The sequence below is a fragment of the Sarcophilus harrisii genome, chromosome 3, assembly GCF_902635505.1.
Source record: "Sarcophilus harrisii chromosome 3, mSarHar1.11, whole genome shotgun sequence".
Lineage (NCBI taxonomy): Eukaryota > Metazoa > Chordata > Mammalia > Dasyuromorphia > Dasyuridae > Sarcophilus > Sarcophilus harrisii.
The window spans coordinates 393,056,653-393,073,601 of record NC_045428.1 but is presented as its reverse complement, the minus strand read 5'-3'; the positions used below and the strand labels follow the sequence as shown (position 1 = coordinate 393,073,601).

At 32.6% G+C, this 16,949-nt stretch overlaps 1 protein-coding gene across 4 annotated transcripts in view; it reads right to left on the bottom strand.

Moving 5' to 3' along the window:
- SESTD1 (SEC14 and spectrin domain containing 1) overlaps positions 1-16,949 on the bottom strand; it is a 111,994-nt gene that overhangs the window by 72,403 nt on the left and 22,642 nt on the right. For 2 of the 4 annotated variants that reach the window (XM_031960383.1, XM_031960386.1), the window contains exon 3: positions 2,843-2,909. The exons of the other annotated variants lie outside the window; for them this stretch is intronic. The gene's annotated coding sequence lies outside the window, so the exon portion shown is untranslated. The remainder of the gene's footprint in view (positions 1-2,842; positions 2,910-16,949) is intronic. 4 annotated transcript variants of the gene reach the window in all.

The following is a 16,949-nucleotide window of genomic DNA, read 5'->3' as shown; positions in this document are numbered from 1 at the left end:
TCTATTCGAAGTGGGAAATCACTCTCCTATCAAATTTACTAAACTAGGAATAGTCCTAAGGCAAAATTATGAATGTTTTTTTTTTTGTGTTCCTATGACCTTCCATTCCTCTAATCATGTTCACTTCTCACTATTAACACTGTCCCGTCCTAGATCTAAGGCCTATTAGATTAAACAGTCCTATCTTTTCCATAATCTAGGAAAGAGTCTAATAAACATACTCACATTCAAGTATTAGGGACTACATATATTACCCTCCCAGAAAGGTCTTTTAAAAACATGATAGGTATGAAAGTCATTTCAACAAACTTTTATTAAAGATGTTGAGGATGTGAAAGAAAATAAAAGATAAATAAGATACATTCCTTGTCCTAAAAGTATTTAAATTTAGTAGAGGGAGCTATGTCACCAATATTTAAAATACAAATTAAAATATTTTAAACACATAAGTTATCCCTAGCAATTTTCTATAGTCTGCTTACATAGTCTTACTGCTCTTTAGAGCACCTATAATTTGATTCTTCTGAGATCCTGATGTTCCATGATTTGTAGCACCTAATAGTATCATTGGGAAGATATTAGAGATTAAAAGATGTAAATAACTTGGGGCTTGGGAATTTATATAAAGTAATTTTCCATTATGCCTTTTTATTTTCATTGGTTACAAAATTTAACATATTTACATAAAGGTATTTTTCAAAGGGATGTTAATATTAAAAATATATATAATTTTGTCAAATAGAAACAGCTGTATCTCTTCCTCCTCTTGAAATCTTAACTACACCTGGGATGCATATCTGCGATATATAGGTCAATGGACTAACTCACTAGGCTATCTGTTCAATTATATGGCAAATTCTGGGCAAAGAACATATCCTAGTGCTCAAAAGAACTTATATAAAGGGATCATCAAGGATGTGTACGACCAGAAATCATTGAACTAGTCACATATCAATAGTAGAATAATAGATGAACTGACTGCTGAACTAGAGCGTACGAACTATTGAAAGAATCAGAAATGAATGAATGAATGAACGAATGAACAAACAAATAAACAGAGCAGAAAGTCACCAGAATGTTGGGTAGATGCTCTATGCAAAATTTAAAGACAGACAAAAATTGCACAATATAAGATATGTTATATCAATAGATTAATGTATGTCTATGTCTATGCTTATATACCTATACCTAAACACATATATTAATGTATATATTTATACACACACAAATATGGGTATGATTGAATGTATATACATATACACCTATATATATATATATATATATATATATATATATATATATATATACATACATACATACATACATAGGGGTACTTATATATATTTACATATATATACTTCTCCCAATCTCTCAGTTCAGTTTCTCCCTCTTCACTGTCTTTTTCTCCTCTGCTGACAAATAGTACTATGCCCTCGTAATGTGGGCTCTGGAATAGTATAAATTATAACCTATCCCTTCCCTTTTACTCAGTACAACTTTTTCTTATCCATTAAAAAAATCCACAAATCCTTTAAAGGAATTCAACCCAATACGCTGGGGGATTCTCCTCTAATTTTTTTGATACAATCTGAAAGAGAATAAAAGCTGTCATGTTATTTCTCACACCTACCCAATGAGCATGTTACAACATTCTCTGTTATGCATTTTTTAAAGATATCTTTTATGTCTTTCTTGTGCACATGTCATTACTTTAGCAGATTTCACTCTATGCCCCCTAGACATCTCAACAGGGCTATTAGGTAGTGCCATGGATAAAGCACTCAGTCTAGAGTTAGGAAGATCTGAATTCCAATCTGGTCTCAGATCATCTGTGTAATCCTGGGAAAGTCATGATTTGTATCAATTCTTCATCTGTAAAATAAGGATGCACTGGAGAAGAAAATGGCAAAAACACTCCAGTATCTTGGCCAAAAAAACCTCATGGATGAAGTCCATGGGGTCATGCAGAGCCAGATATGACCGAATGATGCATCTCTCCATTGCCCTTTGGCTGATTCTTGTTTTTTATTTAAAAGTCACTTACTTCAATACTCACATTTTTTGTTATGTTTTATTTATTTCAAGAGAAAATCTGGAACAATTTAAAATACTAATCTTTTCCAAATTTAATCCAGCTTGCTGGGTTAAAAGTGTTTCAAGGTAACTGTCCATCAGCATTGTTTGTCTAAGACATATGTCCTGAAGGGCTAACTCAAATGTCTAACTCACTACATATAGTCTAGGTATTAAATATTCTTTACCTGTTTTGATTTTCCAATGTAGAATGATAATCTGAGCAATTATAAATGACTATGGATGAGTTCTACCATACTGTAATCAGTACAATATTATCCTACAATGTTATACATAAGAGCACTACAATGTTCTACCTAGGAATACTACAAAACTTCATTATCTATAGGAAATCTTTACATAACAATAACAAACTAATTTTTTAGGTTTATGTCACCCTGTTTTATGTCTTGCATGGGAGTAATAATTAGAATGACAATGAATAAAGTTACTTCTGCTTAACTTTTCAAATAAGATCTTTTCATGATTTTTTTTTAACACATGGGAAACATTTAGAGTTAGAAAACCTAGATTCAAATATCAGCCCCATTGTTTAATGAGTGACTGGGCAAGTCACTTAATCACTCTGAGTCTCAGTTACCTTATTTCCAAAGCAAGGCAATGGAAGTAGATAACTTCTAAGGTCTCTGTCTATTTTTAATCTGTAATATTCTAATCTTATTGGAAAAGATTTGTCGAAGGCAGCCTAGTGGTACAGTGGAGCAAGTACTTAACTTTGTAGTCAAGAAGAGCTGACTTCAAATCCTACCTCAGTCATTTACTAGTTGTATGATCATTCAGAAGTCATTTAATCCTCTCAGCTTCAGTTTCCTCACCTATAAAAAGGGAACAACAGCAGACCTACATCAGAAAGTTGTGGTAAAGATCAAAATAGATAAAATATGTAAAATAGCTAACAAAATCTTCCAAATGTTAAGTGCAATATAAATTCAAGCTAGTATTATTATTGCTTTACTCAAAACAATTGTTACAATAATTGTCAAATAATAAGCATGGTGGTATCTTGCATGCTATACACCTTGCAAGTAATTATGTATCTGGTAACAAGTGGTATGCTGGGGGAAAACATGTTCACAAAAGCTCATTTGTTGTCTTATATTTTCAGCAAGAATCATAAAATCATATATTTAGAGCTCTTGGTCTTTAATCCTTAAAGACTCTTTAATTCAACTCTTTCATTTTACAGGGAAGGAAAATGAGATTCAGAAAAGCTCAAATGGTGACACAGCTCTATGTGACAGAACCATGATTTGACTACAGGTCCTCTGATCCCAAATTCATAGTTGTTTCCTTTTATAGTGCATTGTCTCTTGCATATATAGGTTATTCTCACAAAGATTATATAGTGATAAAAAACACTGCAGATGGCATAGGAGCTGGGTCACCTCAATCATTATTTGATATCAGCTTTCATATCTGTCAATCATTCAATATCACTGCATAAATTAGTCACAAATTTGTATCAGGCATAGAGGATACAAAAAGATATTTTATAAAACAGTCCTTGACTTCCTTGACACAAATTTTGCATTCTGGAGGCAATAAGGAAATATGGAACCATATAAATATACATATACATACACACATATACATACATAAACAGATCTATATGTATGTGTTTGAGTATACGTATACACACACACATACACACACACACACACACACATGCAAATAAGATAATTTGGAGGTGTAAGTGAAGTAAAAATTGTCTTTATATAAAAGGTTATAAAATACAACCTGAGTTATGTTTTGAAGGAAATAGAGATTCCAAGTCAATAAATCAATATGCATTTATTAAGCACCAACTATGTGCTAGGCAAAATACAAAATTCTGAGGATACAAAGAGAGGCAAAAAATTAATAATCATCATCATTCCATGAAGTGAAGAAAAATTATTCAAGGAATAACCAATGCAAAGGCTGAAGATCATGAAATCTTAAGGAATGTCAAGTAGACCCATATGAATGGATGATATGTATGGAAGGCAGTAATGTATAAAAGGAAAGGAAATATAAGAAAGTGACAAATTGTGAAAAGCTTGAAATACCAGACAGTGGGGTTTATGTTTGATCCCAGATGTAATATAGAGCCATTGGAGAATGTCAATGACATAGTCAGATCTTCACTTGAGGAACATCATTTTGATGGTTGTGTAGAGGACAGACTGACTAAAGGGGGAAATACATTTTTGAGGAAAAGATATTCAAAAGAAGTATCTGGCAAAAATCTAAGCAAGAGGGGATGGGGCTGATGGCTATGTGAGTAGAGTGAAGGGGACATATGTAGGAAAAGCTGTGGAGTGTAAAAAGGCAAAAAATATGATAACCACTCAGATACAATACGTGAGTCAAAATGAGGAATTGAGAATGACATCAAGAATGATGCTCCCCTTGACAGTAAGAGAAAAGACTGAAAAAGAAGTGAATAGGAGGCAGAAAAATATATTAAAATGAGTTTTATTTTAGACATTGAAAATCTGAGATGCCTAATAGGCAGTTAGAAAAAATGTCCAGCTGATGATACAGGACCAGAGTTCAGGAGAAAAAGTAAGACTGGATCCATTCTGGGAGTTATCTGTAAAAAATGATCACTGGACCTTAAGAACAGAGATCATCAACTTTATATATATATACATATATATGTGTGTGTGTGTGTGTGTGTACATACATATACACATATATATGTATATTATATAGAAAGTACATAAGTATAGAAAGAAAAAACAAGATTGCCATATAGTAACCCCCAAATATTTAAAGACAGCTAGCATGTGCCCCAAAGTCTTCTATTTTCTAGACTGAACATTCCCAGTTCCTTCAACCAATTGTCAAATAACACAGACTCAAGGCATTTAACCATCCTTGTTACTAAAAGACAATATTTTAAACATGGTTTGATCAGTGCAAAGTATTCCTAAAAAGCTAATTTTCCTAAATTCCTAAAAATCCTAATAGTATTCAAAATCATTGTTAACTTTTTTGGCTATTCCATAATACTACTTGCTCACACTGAACTTTCACTAAAATTCCCCAAATATTTTACAAGCTACATAGTATCTCAACTTTGTGAAACTGATTTTTGAACTTAATTGTTAGCCTTATTATTTGTCCAATGCTTCTAAGACATCTAGTCAAATAAATAAAAACTTCAGCATTTGGTAACTTCAGTGCAAAGTCAGACATAACTTGAACAAAACAAAACAAAAAAAAGTATTGGAAAATATAGTTCACTAGTAAGAAATGAGAGGCCAAAAGTTTTTAGATTATACAGAAGAGTTACATCCATAAATCATGACTGTTTAAGAAGAAATCTATGAATCCCTGGATTTGGACAACATCAAATGCCTTCGCCACAAAGAAAGAAAGAAAGAAAGAAAGAAAGAAAGGAAGAAAGGAAGGAAGGGAAAAAATGATTTTAACAGATAGGAAGTGGCTGGTTAACACTATAAGAATCATTTTAGAATCAGCTGCTATATATATAATCAGACTCTGGACTGACTTAATAAGAGCAAATATAAAAATCAATACCAAACTAGAAAAATAAAATAAGAAAATATGTCATGTAATTATGACATATAATTAAAACAATTCCAATCTTATCTATTAAAACTGCTGAGGTTTTAAAATGAGAAATGATAAAAAGAACATTGACACCAGTTATCTCTCACCATTAGATAAGTATTGTAAAATCAATCTAAATCAATGACTAAGAGGAAAATACCAAAGAGCCTAGAGCAGTTAGTAAACATTTAATATTCCTGCCAAGCAGAAGAGTTACATCAACCAAGGACAACACATTTTAATTCATTTGTGAAATGTTACAAAAGATAGTTGCATTTCTTCATAAAATGTGAAACAGTAAAGACAAAAACAAATTTGCAGAAAATCAGGAGAAAGAGCAAACTAAGCAAAATCATCCTGAGTGAATAGAAGGATGAAAATTAAATAGAAGAAAAATGAAATATGCATACTTTTTTCCCATCAATGACAGTATAGCTATAACACCTGAGAAATAACATCAATCAATAGACTAGATAGTACTGGAAAACTATCTAGTTCTTTTTAGGCTATTCTGTTCTATCTGAGGTTGGGGGGAAGAAATAACTCCCAGATTTATAATATCTATGGAACTAAACACATTGCGAGTTAAATAACAAAAATATTTATATTTTTTAAATAGTTCAAGATGCTAGGACACGCACTAAATTACAAGGATATGCTTAATTTGTCAGATGAATTGTATACTTAAGTGCCTAGTGGGAGAGTTCATTTCAGACTGGGAGGTCAGAAAAAGTGTGATGTTAATTGGGCATTAAGCATGAACTACAACTACAACTTTGGCAAAGTGTAGGACTGCACTTGCAAATTCTGTGAGAACAAGGATGTTGTCGTTTCTCTGTATTCCCAGTATGTAGCAAAGCACTTTTACTTGGTCTTACCAATGAACTGATTTATTACAATTCTATACCAGTTTTAGTTGCTAAGAGATTATAGTTTATTCATATATACTTTATTTCTTCCTTTCACTTGCTTTTTTGGGAAACTGCTTTTAATTCTTCAGAAGCTCTACTAAATCTGGATTCAGGGTCATTTACCATATTAGAATTAAAACTGATTGAGGAATTAAAGAATGATTGTTTTTATTCAATATAAAAACCTACAAGTATTGCAAAATATAAAAAATCTAATAAATATTCATTGATAATTGTTAGATCAGTGTGATATATTAAAAATTTTTAAGAATGTAAACAAATTCTTGTTTTCAAACAATTTAATCTTTATGGAAATAATATAAACATATTGCTTTAAAATGTGTCTTTATGAAGTTATAGGTCCTTTGCTTTATGGAATAAAAATATCTTTCAATGAGTATATTAATGACTTAAGGAAATCTAGAGTAATATATGTGTGTGTGTATATATCTACATATAAAGATACAGATCACATTACAAAATAGAAATATTTCTGAAACTAGCAAGTTTCTATATATTAAGTCAAAATATTTTTCCAACTATGAAGTTGTAGTTTTATTCATATGGAAAAATATATAAGCTCAACATGAACTAAAAATCATATTTAAGAATTTTTCAATTTTTCAAAACAAGTAGCATTCCTTGACTCATTGTTCACACAACCCTGTAGGAATAAAAAATACTGAAAAGATGAACCAGTTTCAAGGCGAAATTTGGAACAAATTTCATTTAAATTACAGTTACAAAATTTGTATTTCTTCTTTGATAAAAGTTATACTTCCAGTATGCTACTATGAGGGCAGGTAGACTATTATCTGATCAATAATTCAGACATATAATATCTAGAGTTTTAAAACAATAACCGCTTTCCTATACACAAAAATTTCTAATTACTTTTCCTACAAAACTCCAAATTCATATCTTATTATTATCATGTCCTCTCTGCTTCTAACACAAATACTTGGAATTCTTCCCATAAGTCCCTAATTTCCCCCTTTCCTTCTAATTCTTCTTTAGCATTTAAGCAAAACCTACCTCACTAACATTCTACATTCACAATTACCTCAGAATTCTGTTTCAACAACTATTCTTAAAGCTTATTTTATATATTCAATATAGAAAAAGCAAGACATTATGTTTGGTGCTTGGAGACAAGACTTTATGCCCTCAAAGAGCATACTAAGATTAAAAATTGTGAAGTGCAAACCTGCATTGTTAGCACAATATCCTGGGAGTTCCTTTCACCAATGAAATCATGAGTTCACAGTCCCTATCCCTAACCCTTTACAATTCACAAAATGTTTTACATACATTACTTCCTGCAATCTTCTTAACAACCTTGTGAAGTAAATGTTCTGTTACTTCCATGTTACAGATAAGGCAACTCTAATAATCTAAAGAGGCAGCAGAACTCTGTTTTAAAGAAGATCTGAGCTGAAATCTAGATTCAAATCATTATTTGTGATCTTGGTTAAGTGACCCAATAACCCTAGCTCTCAAGTTCATCATTTGTAAAATGAGGGAGCTGGAATAAAGGATCTAATTTCCTTCTGTTTCAATAAAGTCCAAAAATCTACAGGCATCATGATATGATGGACAGAACACTGGATTCTACTCAAAAATTTGGATTGGAGTCCCACATCGTACTCCTGTGAGCTATGTTACTCCTGTCAAATTATTTCACTTTTCCAAGCCTCAATTTCCCTATTCGTAATAGAGAGGTAATAATTGCACCTGCATCACAGAATTCTTGTACAGAATCAAAAAAGATAACACATATAAATGCTTTAAAATCCTTAAAATGCTCGGTAAATGTGAGCTGTTACTGTCCTCTTATGATCTGCCCATGATTATATATGTAAAAAGAATCCTAGATCCAAATTCCAATTCTAGCTCTGCAACTATGGGTAATTGACAACCTCCCTTAGTCTTGGATTTCTCTTTTATAAAATAGGAATACCTAGTATCCTCAATTACCAGGAAGATCAATAGATAGATAGATAGATATAAAGAACTTTGTAAATTATAAAACACTATATAAATGCAAGCTATGGTTATTATTATTATCCCTGGGATATGAAGCTGGCAACAGAAAGGCATAAAAGATAAGGAATCTTAGAAAAGTAATGAGAGTCTATGTATAATAGTCCAGGGTTCTTCCTTGTGGAAAACAAGATACAGATCAAATCAAGGCAAATCTTTGAATTATAAGAAAAAAACTAAGAAAAAGCTATGTTCTATGGTTGGAGAGTGGTTTGAGAGAATTGCACACCAAAAAATAAACCATACTAGTTAAGTAAATCTGATTATTTGGATTACTGGAATTATCTGTATTACTTTGAAATCATCCTCAAGTTCCTTCATATACAGGGTATACCAAAATTCTTAGTGCAGCTTATGTTTTAGTGATTTTAATCATTTAAACCTATATTCAAATTTTTTAACAGTCTGCATTTTATTTCCTCCAACAATATAAATTATTCAAAGTAAAAGTTAAGGGTAACTATATTTTCCAACTCTCTAGTATTCCCTAAAGTTCTTAACGCAGTGCTGCTGGGCTAAGTCAGAAAACCAAATATTGGGTATTAAATAGAGAGAATTAAGTATTATTTCTATTCTACCATACTCACAGAATAATTATAAAATCAAAATGATATAATAAAAGTAAAATTGCTCTAAAAGTTAAAAGTACTGATTTTTAAAATAAAGCATTAAACTAGTTTTTTTTTTGTTTTTCATAGTTTCAAGAATAATTTTATTGAAATAACATTTTTCATTGACCAGTATATGAAACTTTCCTTGAAGTTCTTTTCCATGATTCAATATTGTAGCTGAAACTGCCTTTAACAAAAGCCCTTTCAGTATATTACTTCATTATAATTTCTTATAAAGTAAAAACCAAGACTCAGTTTTCTTTGTAAGGAACAGTATTAATGAAAGCTTCCATAGCAAAATATTCAAGTTCACATTTTTTTTCACTTATTTGCTTTTCAAATTGCTTACCCAACCCTTTAAACATCTCCTTATTTTTCTTTGTTCTAACATCCATGAAAATGTATATCAAGATTGTACCCAGATTGTCAATTAACTCCAAGATAATATTTTTTTCACAATAGCAATAACATAGTTAAAAATATATATATAGTTACAAGGAAAGTGAATCATTCCTCCATAGTCTCTTTCACTTTAACATTCTTAGGGTGAGTTTACAAAATATGTTAATGTATGCTATAGTATTTTCAGCATTCAGTTACTGTTCTTCCCACTAAACCCAAAAGCAGTAATATAAATCTAATCAAGGATGCTGCTCCTGCTTCAAACTTTAGAGATGGGTTGGAATAATGAGCAGAAACAACAATATACAAGAGTTTATTATAACAACAATAATATATTTTTTATGTTCCAGAAAGGCAAAAAACATTCAAATTTCCAACAGTTCATAACAATTCAAACCTTTCATTTGATGTCACAGATTTTCTTTCGTTATCTAGTTGTAGCTATCTCAGGAACAAATATTGATTTTGTTAGTATTTCATTAATCTTCTAAAACTACTACCAATATCACATAAAGGAAAGCAGATAGATCTATGACTTAAGAAATGTAGATTCCAGTTCTAGACTTATCACCAAAATGTTATATATAGCCTTGAACTTGGGCCTAAGTTTTTCAGAATCTAAAGAAATTAACCTATAAGGATTAATTAAAGGCTTATAATGTTCCAGGCCTCTATTAAAAATAGAATTACAAAAACCAAATCTTCCCTATCCTCAAAAAGTTTACATTTTATTGGAGACAAATATATACATACAAAACACATGTAGACTAATAGGTAACTTTGGATGAGAGGTACTAACTGATGGGGTGACCAGCAAAAGGCCAAGCTGAGTCTTCAAGGAAACCAGTGATTCCAAGAGAGAGGCATGACATGTGCAACCAATGCAAAGGTACAGATATAGAAGATGAAACATACACATGCAACACCTGGACATGGAATAGCATGTAAAAAATCTAGAAAGGTAAAAAGGTGCCAGATTATGAAAAGCTCTACCAGACAGAGGAGTCTATATTTGATTTCAGAGCTCAAAGGGATCTGCTGAAGTTTAGCAATTTGATGAATTACATGGTCAGATTTGTACTTTAGGAAAGTCACTCAGACAATTCTTTGGAGGATGTATTGGGGAAAAGAGAAGCAAATAAGATGTTATTTGAATCTAAAGTGAGGAAGACCTGAATTTGCATGGGGATAAAGAGTAAATAATAATAACAAATGTATCATGATTAATGCAAAACTACAATAAAATTTCAACTATTCTAATATAGAATCATTAACCTTAAAATTGGAGGTATCTCAAAAAACTTCTCATCCAACCCACTGCCTGAATGGAAAATTTCTTGCTACATTACAACTAAGAAGCAGCATCCAATAGAAAAAATCCAATAAAGGTGAATTACCTCCTCCGGCAACTTACTGCATTTTTAGAAAACTTGAAATGTTAAGAAATTTTGCCTTAAATGTGTGGAAGCAAACAAACAGGAGGCTTGTACTTTCCCTCTAATAAGTGACTACATCTAAAATAATCTCTGCTTCAGTATAAAAAAGAAGGCATATATCTCTCTTCTATTTCAGTATTTTTGCAAGATCAATTCACTGAGATATTTGGTTCAACACTCCCCCACCCCCGACCCCCCGAGAATAATACAGATGAGCAACAGAGTTTTGCCTCTTACACACAGGGTTTTCCTGTGTTTTTTCCCTCCTTAAACACAGAAGACTGCCCTTCCAATTCATAATACTCTACATACTTTTGGTAACTTACTTCCAAGGAAAGTCCTTACAGGAATGACAAATGAATGTTTTCATCTAAATCTGCCTCTCTGTACTTTTCATCCATTCTATTCTCCAAGGAAAAACTGTACTAAGTTGCCATACAAACAGAAATAGTTGTACTTGTTAATTAACGAGGGAAGACAATAACACAAATGTGTGTGTGTATGTGTTGGAGACAGAAAATTTGACCAGACAACCTCTGAGAGCCCTTTCAATTCTAGTTTCCATATTTTTAAGCAAAAAGGTCTCTAAGTCTCCTGGCTATCCTTAAAAGTACAGTGAATTCATTACAGTAACTTTAGTGCCAAAACTACTTGGGTTTAATCAAAATCAGAATATATGCAAAATAAAAACAAACAAAGCTCCAATAACTATTTTTTTATGTTTTGGTGGTGTCAGTTATGGTAAGTGATAATTCTATAAAAAATTAAAATAAAAAGTATAACTTGTGAAACTATCAAAGAAAAAATGAAGACAAATTTTATTTTTGTTTAAAGCACCTCAAAGTTTTCACATAAATATAACTAAAAACATCTAAGAATTGACACTAAGAACATTGCATGCTTTTGAGGTTGGTAAAGCTTTATCAAAAAAAAAAAAAAAAAAAAAAAAAAAGGTTTGCTTTGAAGAAAGTAAAAGTAACTGTCCATGCATTAAAATATTGATGTTGTACTCCAAAATCAAAGGGAAAGAAATTCTGAGATAAATCATGTAGAGTGGTAAGAGCACTTAATGGAAGTCAGGACTAGCTGTTGAGTTCTATGCTACTGACCTCATTTTATGACTTTAAACAAGAGAGAGAGAGAGAGTCACTTCTGGGGGTGGAGCCAAGATGGCAGAGTAAAACTAGGAAGTTGCTCAAGCTTTCCCAATTTCCCTGGAAAATCACACCAAACCAAACCTCTGAACAGTCTGATGGAATGAAACTCTCCAGCACAAGACAGACTGGAAAAACTTCAAGGAAGGTCAGCCTCCTTGGGATGAAAAGAGTGTTCAGCCCAGGTCAGATAGGGTCTGGGAAAGCCAGTGAGAGGGTCATGGCAAATCAGCAGCTAAGACTCACAGTCCTGGTTAAGGAGAGGAGCAAATCAGTGGGGAAGCTTCCAGGCCCAGCTCAGAAGGCAAACTCTGGGAAACCAACCAGGCCATTTCCTAAAAAAAGCAGGCAAAGTTACTGCCTACAAACACAAGGGATTCTTGTGCTCAAAGCCAAGGCTCAGACTTGCACAGGAAGCTTGGGGTAGGCTGCTCTTTTACCTTAGGAGCAGAGCTTAACCATAAAAGTAAAAAAAAAGAAAAAATACCAAAAGAAAAGGAAAGAAGATGAGCAAAAAACAGAAAAGAACCTTGACTTGGAAAGCTACTATGATGACAGGGCAGACCAAAACACAAACTCAGATAAATAAAATGTGCACAGAAGAAATCTCAAAAGAGTGATATGAATTGTTCTCAAGCCCAAAGAGGCTTCTTGGAAGTGCTCATAAAAGACTTTAAAAGGGAAACAAGAGAGGTAGAAGAAAAAATGAAAAAGAAAACGAGAAGTGTGCAGGAGAGAATCAACATCTTGGACAAGAAAGGAAAATCTGTCTGAAGAAAACAACTCCTTAAAAAGTAGAATTAACCAAATAGAAAAAGAGATAAAAAAGCTAGCCGAAGAAAATCACACATTAAACAATTAGAACAGGGCAAATGGAAGCTAATGACTCTATGAGACAGCAAGAATGAGTCAAACAAACTAAAAAGAATGAAAGAAATGAAAGAAAATGTGATATAGCTCATTGGAAAAACAGCTGACCTGGAAATTAGTTCCAGAAGAAACAGTTTTAAAATTATTGGCTTACCTGAAGGGCATGACCAAAAAAAGAGCCTGAAGAGCATTCTTCACGAGATCAATAAGGAAAACTGCCCCGATATTCTAGAAATAGAGGGGGAAATACTCATTGAAAGAATCTATTGATCATCTTTGGACAGGGATTCCATAAGAAAAAGCCCAAGGAACATTGTTGCAAAACTCCAGAACAACCAACCTCAAGGAAAAAATACTGCAAGTTGCCAGGGGGGGAAAAATAATCCAAATATCAAGGAGCAATAGTCAGAATTACCCATGATCTGGAAGCTTCTACAATAAGGGATTGGAGAGCCTAGAATACTATTGCAGAAGGCAAAAGACATAGGATTAAAACCAAGTATTAACTACCCAATGAAACTCAGCATCATCTTTCAGGGCAAGTGACAGAGCTTCAATGAAGTAAGAGACTTTCAATCGTTTCTACTGAAAAAACCAGAAAGAAATAGAAAATTTAATCTACAAACACAAAACTCAAGAGAAGCAGAGAAAGGTAAACGGGGGGAAAAAAATGTATCTGTCACTGGGAGAGACAGAGGGATGCATTAGATGTACTGAGGGTATGACTATGAATGGACTCTTATGTGATGACATAAAGAAAAAGACATTAAGGAATGGAAAAAGGTTTGTACTGTAAACAAATTACTTAAGTAGTCCCATTTTAGAAAAAAAAAATTGAACAAGCCATTAATGAACTCCCTAAGAAAAAAATCTTCAGGACCACAGGGATTCACAAGTGAATTCTACCAAACATTTAAAGAACAATTAATTCCAATACTATGTAAACTAATTGGAAAAATAGGTAAAGAAGGAATACTGCCAAATTCCTCCTATGACACAAATATGGTTCTGATACCTAAACCAGTAAGAGCCAAAACAGAGAAAGACCAATCTCCCTAATGAATATTGAAGAAAAAAATTTAAATAAAATGTTAGCAAAGAAATTACAGCAACTCATCAGCAGGATAATACACTATGACCAAACAGGATTTATGCCAGGAATGCAGGGATGGTTCAATATCAGGAAAACTATTTCCATAATTGACCATATCAATAACAAAACCAACAGAAATCATGTGATCTCAATAGATGCAAGATGCAAGCTTTTGATAAAATACAGTACCCAGTCTTATTAAAAAACACTAGAGAGTGCAGGGATAAAGAAAACTTTCCTTAAAATAATAAACAGTATCCAAAACCTTTAGCAAACATTATTCATAAGGGAGAAAAGTGGGATGCATTCCCAATAAGATTGGGGTAAAACAAGAATGCCCATTATCACCATTATTCTTCAACATTGTACTAGAAATGTTGGCTTTAGCAACAAGAAAAGAAAAGAAGGAATTAGAATATGCAATAAGGAAAGAAAACTATCACTCTTTGCAGATGATATGATGATACACTTAGAGAATCCTAGAAAATCATCCAAAAACCTACTGGAAATAATTCACAGTTTTAGCAAATGTGCAGGACCATAAAATAAACCCACACAATCATCAGCAATTCTATATATTACCGATAAAAAGTTCATCAGCATGAAATAAAAAGAGAAATTCCATTTGAAATTACTACAGATAAAATACTTGGGGGTCTATCTGCTAAGACAAACCCAAGAATTAGGCATAGACCTTCATCTCCCACCTCTTAACAAAATAAGATTAAAATGGGTACATGATTTGGGCATAAATTATGAGAGCAAAGGATAATTTACCTTTCAGATCTTTGGAGTAGGGAGGAATTTATGACCAAAAAAAACCAAGAGAACATTATGAAAGTCAAAATAGACAACTTAGATTACATTAAATTAAAAAAGTTTTGCACAAACAAAACCAACAGAAACAAAACTAAAAGGGAAGTACAAATCTGGGGAAAAAAATCTTTTACAACCAGCATTTCTGATAAAGGTTTCATTTCTAAAATATATAAAGAACAGTGTCAAATTTACAAGAATACAAGTCATTCCTCAATTGATAAATGGTCAAAGGATACGAACAAACAATTTTCAGATGATGAAATTAAAGCCATCTATAGTTATAAGAAAAAAATGCTCTAAATCACTATTAGAAAAATGCAAATTAAAACAACGCTGAGGTACCAAGTAATACCTCTCAGATTGGTTAAGAGGACAGGAAAAGATAATGATAAATGTTGGAGGGGATACAGGAAAATTGGGATAGTAATGCATTTTTGGTGGAATAGTGAAATGATCCAACCATTCTGGAGAGCAATTTGGAACTAAGTCCAAAGGGCCATAAAACTGGAAACTCTGATCCAGCAGTGCCATTATTGGGTCTATATCCCAAGGAAATCTTAAAGGAGGGAAAAGGACTCACATGTGCAAAAATGTTTGTAGCAGCTCTTTTTGTGGTTGCAAAGAATTGGAAAATGAGTAGATACCCATCAACTGGGAAATGGCTGAACAAGTTGTGTTATAGGAAGATAATGGTATGTTGTTGTTATACAAAAAATGTATATTTAAAATAAATAAATTTATTTGAAAAAAAAGAAACAAGAAAAAGACTTTTGCCATTAATTTTGCTGTGGAACTTTGGGCAAGTCACTTTTTCTCTCTGGGCCTCAGTTTCCTCATTTGTAAAATGAGAGTGATTATACTTAGGTTACTCCCCTAGGATAATGTAAGGATGTATGTAAAATACAGAATCACAGAATTTTAGAGTTAGAAGGAACTTCGCCAACCCATATCTAAAAGAAATCTACACTATACCATACCTTAAGTGCTCATCCAGCCTCTGCATGAACACCTCCAAAAAGAGGGAACCCATCATCTTTAGAAGTGGCCAATTCCACTTGGATAGCTCTACCTAACTTGTGGAAAATTGTTCATTTTGGTTTCTCCTCCTTCCCCACCGAATTTAGGAAAATGTGTCTAAACATGTCTTTCTGCAACTCAGACCCACTGATTCTGGTTCTCCTCCCTATGGTAAAAGAAAACAATTATAATCCTTCCAAGTGAGGGGTCTTTAAAAACTTAAAAACGGTCAACAGGTCTTCTCAGAAAAATATGCCCAGTTTCTTTAAGTGAGTCTTCTGTCACATGGAATCAAGGCTATCATTCATTAACAAGGTTACCTTCCTTAAACATTTCCAGGTTATCAATTATTTTCTTAAACCATGGTAAAAAGAACTAAATATATTCATTTAGCATATGAATTCTGATAATGGGAGAATACAACAAACTATGAGATCCCTATTTCTGGAAGCTATGTTTCTTAATGCAGTTCAAGATTGCATTATTTTTTGACATGGAGTCTACAAAAAACACCACCACAAAAAAAACCAACAAAAACCCACTCTGATCTTTTTCAGAACAAGTACTATCTGAACACGCCTCTTCCATTTTACATTTGTGAAGCTAATTTGATTCAAACAATGATTTAGCCATTTGGACCCTAACTATCATTGGTATATTAGCTATTCTTCCTAGTTTCATGCCAGTTGCAAATTTGATGAAGGGGACATTTATTCAAGTCATTGAGGAAAACGCTCAACAGTACAAGTCCAAACACAGATTTCTGAGTTACTCTAGTGCAGGGAGCACTTGCCACACTAACAATAAACCATTAGCAACTGGATTTTGAGTTTAGCCATCCAACTAATTCTGAATCCACTTGATTTTTTTTTTAATTATCTAATACATTTAGCTTCAAAAGCCTTTGCTAAAAATATTCATAGCATTCCCTTCATCTA